The sequence below is a fragment of the Sturnira hondurensis genome, unplaced genomic scaffold (genome assembly GCF_014824575.4).
Source record: "Sturnira hondurensis isolate 20B ecotype Veracruz unplaced genomic scaffold, ASM1482457v3 Scaffold0004474, whole genome shotgun sequence".
In the NCBI taxonomy this organism is placed as follows: Eukaryota; Metazoa; Chordata; class Mammalia; order Chiroptera; family Phyllostomidae; genus Sturnira; species Sturnira hondurensis.
The window spans coordinates 5,386,625-5,395,702 of NW_028077105.1; the positions used below are offsets into that span (position 1 = coordinate 5,386,625).

The 9,078-nt window shown below is 39.4% G+C and overlaps 1 long non-coding RNA gene across 1 annotated transcript; it reads right to left on the minus strand.

The window, feature by feature from the left end:
* Nucleotides 1-4,341: 4,341 nt before the first annotated feature.
* Nucleotides 4,342-6,947, minus strand: LOC118986797 (uncharacterized). Its single transcript, XR_005066448.1, has 3 exons — nt 6,783-6,947; nt 5,731-5,818; nt 4,342-4,510 (listed from the first exon to the last, which is right to left on the minus strand). It is a non-coding gene; the product is annotated as an uncharacterized LOC118986797 (long non-coding RNA).
* Between the last annotated feature and the right edge of the window lie 2,131 nt (nt 6,948-9,078).

A 9,078-nucleotide genomic window follows, 5' to 3' on the forward strand; every position in this document is an offset into this window, starting at 1 on the left:
TTGCATTTTTACTCCTTTAAATAGTTGGTATTCTTGGATAAACATATTAAATAAAAAAATGCAGACAACAAAAATACATTTGGCATGATGTCATTTTTCTAAATAATATCTACACAGAGAGATTTGAAAGGGTCTATATTTGAAAGGTATGAGTAGGAATATGAATGGTTTAAAGAGATTTTCCTTTACCTGTGATTTTTCTATGGTAAATTGTAGTTGATTTTATAGTAAGAAGTGCAAAGTTTTTTCTTTAAGTTAAATTTAAAAAAATCAGTGTTGTGGAACTGAGCACAGAAATCTAGTCACAGTGGGTCTTGACAGACTGAGGGGCACTCCATCCTTTATGTGGTTGGGTCAGGAGCCCTGCTCTTCTCTGAGGGCTGATACTGGATGTGGAGAGGGTGCTTATAATTCAGAATCCGTGAGTATGCACCCTGCACCCTGCAAAGGACTCCTGGGGTCGTTGCTAAGGCAACCTTCTCATCCATTCTAGAGATGAAGTCACTCGTCCAAGTTCACGTGGCTCCATGGCTTACAGTGGTTTGGAGAGGTCTTATTTCAGAGGTCACATACTTGTGAAATGCTTTCTCTCGTGTCAGGCCTGCAGGCTTACACAATTGTTAAAAAATCTGGAATTAGTGTAGGCATTTAGCAATCAGGAGTATTCACATAAAAATCAGATATCTAGGTTGTCTTGAAATAACTTTGAAAAGCTGCACTTAGTGTTCTTTCATAAGTTGACTGATGAATCCCAATAATAATTGCTCATTTTCTGAGGGCCACACACTGTTCATTCTCCATTGGCCTCATAGAAACAACCTAGCCCTGTAGACCGATGAGTTCACAGCTTCTGTGGGCTGGTCAAAAGCGGGGATGCTGTGAGGGTGGGGCTCCACCGGCAGAATAACCAGGATTGCCAAACACCGCTCCGCAGAACGCCTCAGTTTTTCTCCCTGTAACTTCTGTCCCTTGGGAATCACCACTGGGGAGTGAAAAAAAGCAAATAGATCCAAACCACAGCTTGAGTCAAAGCAAGTTAGAAAACACAGCTTTGGAGTGTGGGTTCGTTAATTCTATGACACGTGATAGGGAAGAGAAAGCATCAGAGGTGATCACATGGCCCCTTGGATGTCCCCGACACTGCAGACCAATTTTCAGGGAGCAGGAGAATGTGACACTGCTTTCTGAGGGTCTTATTTCTTGGAATTATCAGTCTCTCACTTATATTAACTTACACAGTTATTAATAAGTAAACTGAATCTTTGAAAGTACCCTGAAGCAAAGCACATGATGTGAAAAATGCATTGATACATCATGACTTTTTGGTTCAAAGACAATGCTTTAGTTGTAATATTACTTCTAGACTACCCTCTTCTGAAAGAAAATTATCAAAGTTTGTTAGAGAGACCTACTCACGTTCATCTCACTAAACCTTTTCAAGATGGAAGTGGATCCAACACAGATGTTCATGTAATAGTTAAGGTTAAATGGCAGACATTTTATTCTCAGATAGAGGAGAGTCATATATATTTAAATGGGATGTTAAATAAGGTGTGTGTTTTTTCCATGCTCTATAATGCTGCCCTTTATACCTTGAAGGCATTAAAGATTTGAATTTGTTTTGAGGTTTCATTACCCATTGTCACACAGGTTAAAACTTTTACATGTGCTATATTTAAAGATTCCAAAGTGTTTTTGCTCATTTAATATTTTTTCTAGAATAACTTTCATATCCTGGCTCTGAATAACAAAATACCTCACTTGTGGTAGATTCATCATTATAGCTGCATTATTTGACTTGAACTCAATGATAACTAGTTTTATTTGCAGGAAAACATTCATCTAGGCAGAAGTGTTCAGAACATGTGTGTAGAATCATTTCTCCCAGTACACATCTATCTCATTAATTTTGCTTCTCAACATCTCACCAAGCTTTGTCTAGGATGCTTTTCTTGTTAATCTAAGTAGGAGAGTCCTCTTCAGTCCTTCATGACTGTTTACATAGTCCACTAATCAATTTTGTTTGGATTTTTAAAAGTTGTCATGGCTATTTAATTGAAAGGCAATACTGCCTGCACATCTTTTCAGACATATTTTTGGATTTATTGCAAATTTAATAATTAAGACATGAAGAACTGATTCCTAAATGGTCTTGACTTAAAAACATAACAGTTAAAAAAACACACAATGCTTAGCTGTGGTGTTGGCCAATGTTTATGCCTTGCATGTCACTTGTGAATGTTTTCAAATAAAAAATGTACAAAATTGCATTTATTTTTTGGCCTCATAGACAGCATAAAAACTGTTTTCATGCTTCTTCTAAGCTAGTTCTGTAAAAGATGTAATGCTACTCAAATTTTAAACAAGTCAAGAGTCTTCAACAAGGCTGTATTATGTTATCACATGTGGTCATTCTTTGCATTAAAAGGATTATTCTCAATGTTTTGCAGTCTTTCCTACTTAGATATCCAAAACATTACTACCAGAATAAAACCCTAACAGGTGACTAGAGGGAAGAGAACACAGAAGGTAACGAGTAGCACTGAAATGCACTTTAATCTGTAAAGCTGTTTTTTAGAGTTTTAGGTTCATGAATTCCTCTAAGAATCCAATAAAAATAAAAATTTAACAATAAAAACTGTTGAGCCCTCTCCAGAGAACCATTTGCAAAATTTAAATATTCAGCAAGGCTCAACATACCTCTATGCTCACAGGTTAGACCCTGCAACATATGGATATATTTTATATTCAATATAGAAAATGCATGCATGCACATGTATGCTATAGACTATAAATCTAGGTAAAAAACTTAAAAACCTTGGTTTCTGTCTAAGGGGATGTTTAAACCCATGGGATGCAGGTAGATGTGCTAACTTTTAGGAATCCACATTTTAATAAAGTAAAAGCTATGTTAAAAACAAAAAAATAAAAATAAAAACAAATATTAACATAAAGGTAGCTTAATGACACCGGGGTTGGGGCAGAAGCGCAGAAGCGGGGAGCTTGTATTGATCCCCGACTTCGAGGGTAGGCCAGTGGTGCCTGGGCACAGGGGGCCAGAGACAGAACAAAGGCCCCTGGCACAGATCAGGATAGCCCCTATTCCCAGCCAAAGCCAGGCCCTAACCCAGAAGCTCAGGGTGAGCCCCCGTGGAAATGGCGCCCTCTGTAGGAGAAATGGAGAGAGGTAGAACTCGAAGAGACGTGTTGCCTGAAAAAGGAAATAAAAATGAGGACTCGTATTTTGTTTGTCAGTTTATTTTGTTCATTAGATTTCACATGTATAGAATTGTACACCTGAAACCCGTATAACTTTTTTAACTGATGTCACCCCAATGAATTTTAAAAAGCAAGAACTTCTGAAAGCTTGTGCTATTAAACGAGGCAAGGAGAAGCTGTGAACGGTCAAGTTAAAGCCACAGCCCTATCCTTCCTTCTTGCTCCTCACTCACCTGCGAGGGTGTGTTAGGAGAAATGAAGCCGATTCTTCCTCACACGAGACCTAAAGAGGCCACATTTTCTTTTTTTTAAATNATTAGATTTCACATGTATAGAATTGTACACCTGAAACCCGTATAATTTTTTTAACTGATGTCACCCCAATGAATTTTAAAAAGCAAGAACTTCTGAATGCTTGTGCTATTAAACGAGGCAAGGAGAAGCTGTGAACGGTCAAGTTAAAGCCACAGCCCTATCCTTCCTTCTTGCTCCTCACTCACCTGCGAGGGTGTGTTAGGAGAAATGAAGCCGATTCTTCCTCACACGAGACCTAAAGAGGCCACATTTTCTTTTTTTTAAATATCTAACAGAATCATCTTTTTAAAAAAGATTTTATTTATTTATCTTTAGAGAGGAAAAGAAGGAGAGAAGGAGAGAAACAGCAATGTATGGTTGCCTCTCGTGAGTCCCCTGCTGGGAACCGGCCTGCAACCCAGGTGTGTGCCCTGACTGGGAATCAAACCGTGATTCTCTGGTTCACAGGCCCACGCTCAACCCACTGAGCTACACTAGCCAGGGCGAGGCCACGTTTTCTTTTCACTTGTTCTGAAATCAGCTGGGAGGAGAAAGACAACTGAGGAGCTGGTCTTACATGTTTTCATTTCCCCCCTGCTTGTCTCTGCAAGCAAGGTCAAGGCTTTGCAAAAACAAGATACAATATATGTAGGAGTAAAGTGCCCCTTAAGTTAAGATTTCTAACTGCTTTTCCTAAGGTTGTATTAAAAAAGGCACGCTCAATTTCTTGATGTTTTGCATTTTATTATTCTAATCATACACCTCTGTTTCATAGAGGTCTAAATGTGACTCCTCCCTGCCCTTACTGTCTCTTTTGATGGTTTGATGGTTCTCATTAAAATAAAGCAAAAAGGTATAACTGAATTTTAATGTAGTTGGTGATTACTAGGGGAAATGTCAGGAAGGGAACCTTCTAGAGCACTGGCTTTGCTTGGACAGAATCGGAGCTGCCTTCCTCCACAGGGCGTCAGCCAAGCAGGGCACCACAATAAGTAGGCTAAGAAGGAAGAAAATAAGTAATAGAGAATTAGAAGTCTAGCAAGAAGCTGTTTTAATTTCACCATACTGCAACTTTTGTATTGCTTGAAAGATAAAACTATATTTAGAGTTTAACCTTATTTTTATTTTAAATTATATATAAAAGACATCCTATATGTATATTTTGGTGCTTATGTCCTTTAAAAGTATACCTGGCCCAGTGCTGAACAGCATACTTTAACAAATAGCAACAATAAGAAAAGGCTAACTTTCCACCTGATTTTAAAAGGACATCCTTAGTTTTTTATTATGTAAAAGAAGAATAAAAACATGAATTTTGCCTGACCTTTGAGAGATGATAGGTAAAGGGCAGAAAAGAACCATAACTCCCTCTACTGTAGGCTTCTACATTAATCTTTTTTTTCTTCTGTGAACTATTAAAACTATATAAGGAGAGGTAGCTGAGCTTCCTGAGAGGACTATGCTTTGGCTATGAGTGTTTGTTTGGTCTGTGTGTGTGTGTGTGTGTGTGTGTGTGTGTGTGTGTATTGGGCAAGGGAGAGGAAGACGAGATCCACCCGCCAAGAATGAGGTGGCCCAGGTCCCAAGGAAGAAATGGGGCACGAGCCACATAACTTTCGGGTAATGAAGCAGGACTGTGGAGAACCAGGAGGCCTCTGAGACCTCCAAGGCAGCCAGAGGTATGGAATTGTCAAAAAGGGTAACGGCAGGTTCCAGATGTGGTAATGTGACCAGGGAGTTGACAATGCACATTTTTCTTTCTTCCAGAAGACCAGTCATTATTTCTCCACTAAAGAGGGTCAGCAAACAATGTGTCTCAATGAACTCTCCTTTAAAAATGATAGATACATATTTAAGATATGTATGTAAGATCAGAATCTCTCTTTTTCATCTCTATCTCTATCTCTAACTATATCTCTAAATATTCTTTTTCGCCTGAGAACATATGGCTCCAGCGCCTAGGAAAGTGCTTTGCACTGAGTAGCACTCAATTAATTCTGTATTAACCCTCTGAGGTATTGAGAATCATCCATGAACTTTTGCTGCTCTCTTTTTCATGGTGATACTATTACATTTAACATGTACAGAGGTGTTTTGCAACAGCCAGCAGGTTACCTGAAGATAATGCTGAGGTAACATGTAACATGTAACATGTGCTTACTGTGCCAAACCACAGAGCAGGTACTCCACGTACCTGGTCACGTCACTGGTTCTTACCTGTCTGAAAATATCAGCAAGTACCTGGTCTTTCCGTGAATCAGGCTCTGTGGTAACGTGTACTGTTTAGTGGATTTTTCATAATACCCTTTCAAAATAGAAACTACTATCCATTCTACCTTAAACTAAAAACCTGAAGCTTAGAAAGTTTAAGTATTGAGTTTAAAGTCACATTGCTAGTAAGTGGTGGCACCGGGATTTGAGCAGGCAGTCAGGCTGGTCTCCACTGCTCTTATTCTTCCCTTTTTAAACAGAAATTAGTTGAAGGTTTTTTCTTTCCAGTTACAGGTGATGTTCAATGTTGTATTAGTTTCAGCTGCACAATATAGTGATTAAACATTTGTATAACTTACAGAGCGATCACCTTGATAAATCTAGTGCCCATCTGACCCCAGGTGTTTGGGAGGTGAGTCAAACCATGTAACTCTTTAACGGACACCTTCTAGTGACTTCCCATGGCAGTCATGGAGAAACCCAAGGTCTCTATTGTCACATACGAGGCTCTCGATGTTCTAGTGTCCCTGTTACTCTGGTATTACCTCCTACCACTCGCCAGCTTGCCACCAGTTATAGCTGTTTCCCTGTTGGTCCTTCAACACTCCAGGCAAAGGTGACAGGGCCCTTGCACTTGCTGTTTTCTCTGCTGGGATACTCTGTCCCCCCCCTCCCCCTCTCNCCCCCCCCCCCCCCCCCCCCGCCGAGCCCGATAAACATATGGTTCAGCCTCTCACCTTCTTATGTGCATTCGGTCATCACATTCGGTGATTCTGATGATCCTATTTCAAGTTGCCACATTTCCTCCTACTCCAAGTTCAACACCTCTTTTTCTTCTTCTCTTATTATTTATAGATTTTTATATCTATGCATATTTTCCAATGTATCCATTTGTTAACGGTCATCTCCCCTCCCTAAATGATAAGCTTCACCGAAAGGAGCTATTTTTATTATTGTTATTTTAAAATGCAGCACAAGCATTGAGAACAGAACCTAGCTCAGTAATGGGTGTTCAATAAATATTGGAACGAATGACAAGAGCTTAACAAGAAACTCACCCAAGTTCACACATTTAGTAATAGGCAAAGTGAGGCTTCATTACAAATCCAGTGTTGAGTTTGTCCACATATCAAATGCATAAAGTATATTCCCGGACTCTTCTTCTAAGTTTGTTGGTCTTTAATTATAATAGGTCGGGTGAACGTGAATAAACAAACCAAACAGGAAAAGGCCAGCATTTGTTACTGTCTCTTAAAGTAGGCTACTTTAAAGTGAGATCAAATCAGAGGCCAGGTCAGGGAAAGGGGACACTGGTCTTTAACAGAAAGGGAGTTGACAAGTGATGAAGTAAGGAATGTGCTGATGTTTCTGGGCTGCACGAGGGGCAAAGTGTGGGAAGGCCCTGCATGAAGCTGGTGTTGGGTTAATTAATTAGGGTGGGATGCCTGCACATTAAGGGGAGGAAGGAACCTAGGGGATTGATTTGGAGTGGACTGGAGTCTCAAGTAGCAGGCACAAAGGATCCTGGAGGCACAGGAAGGATGGGAGAAGTGCTGGGTACAGCTCAATTTGGCGAGTGGCCAAAGAAACATGTCAGATATTAGTAAAAACAGGCCACAGCTGCTGCTCTTGACAAGCTGCATGTCAGACCTTTCCTTAGCTGGTTCCCCCCAACCCCCCAGCTGATGTCCTGTAAGAGACATTTGCCTCCTAAGACAACCAGTCATAACTCAGCTCTCACTCGAGGGCATAAGAAAAGGCAAAGGGATGTGCAGGCGTCCTTGCTGGTGGGAAAGGCTCCCAGCTTTAAAGAAAACTTCTGAAAATGGCCTCTGTTGTCCCTAGGATAATGAAAAAAAAACTGTGGCTATTTTTCTTTAATCTCATATCTAAGCTTGTAATTTATAAAACTTCTAAAATATCTACAAGTATTTTCTTAGTTCCTCTTCAAAATGTTCTTATATATTTTATCTATTTCTCTATCTTAGAAAAAAAGATTCTAGATAGTTCAGAGTAAAACCTATTTATCAATATACATCTATTTACATGTGTATACACACACCAGGGCAGTTTAAACCTGGAGCGAAACAAACATTTAAAGGTAATACATGTTGTTACTGAATAATGAAATCTGGCCAAACTGCTCGGTAGCACTCCCCTCACTCGTCGTCCTGGTTTCTAAGTGTCCCCTCACCCCAGCACAAAGCTTAAGTGGGGATCAAGTGCGTGGACTCTGAAACCACAGGTGGCTGCGTTTGATTCCAGGATTTGCCGCTTTGCAGCTATGCAACCGTGGTCAAAATTATCCACCCTTTATGTTCCTCAATTTTCTTCATCTGAAAAATGAGGGTAAAAATAATTTTTGGCTAAAAGGGCTTTAGTAAGGGTTGGCTAAAATTATACAATAAAATGGTATTAGATGTTAAATATTACTATTATTTATAGACACTATAAATACTTAAATGATTTATGTGGTTTCTTAACCTCTTATATATAGCACTGAGAAAGAAAGCCAGTGAGAAGTACATAATTTTTATCATGTTGAGGAAAAGAAAATATAATTATAGTGCTTGGCAACTGATGTTTCTTGTTATTGAAATATGCTATGGAATATGGGAAGCTTTTCTATTTAGGGAAATAAAAGTCCATCTAAAATAAGAACAGGTTAACATTTAGGAAGTGAATCCCTTTATTTTTTTCCTCTTTATCAGCTTTTCTATGTGATGCTGCTCTGATGCCCAGTGCAGTTTTTCCTGTGCCCTGCACTCATTTGCATTCTGAGATGACATAGGCATGAGAAGCACAAGTCCCAAGAACTGCGCACTATTTAGGATGAGGGAGCTGATGGCTTATCCTATACCCCTGCTGCAATGAGAATTTGACGCCCTGACTGGTGTGACTCAGTTGGTTGGGCATCTTCTTCCCACAAAGTGAAAGGTTGCTGGTTCGATTCCCATCAGGGCACATTCTTAGGTTGTGGCGGAATCAATGTTCTCTCTTTCTCCCTCCTTTCTCCTCTTTCTAAAATAAATAAATAAATAAATAAATAAATAAATAAATAATAAGAATTTGATTCTGTGTCACTCTTTCTCAAATATTTTCAGACGAGATTGGGCGCGTTCAGGGTGGTATGGCCGTAGATTCAAATATTTTCAAACATGAATTGACCCCTAGCTTCTGAGAATACTGTAAAGCACATACAAAGATTGTGAAAAATGTGAAAAGCAAAGTAAATCTTCTATGAGTTATCAGTGAGTAAATTTACCTTGAAGTGCTAATTTTGAGTATTGTTGGGTTGTTCTGTGGTCACTTCGTTTAAACTAAAAGAAATTATTGAGCAGTAACCAGATGCTG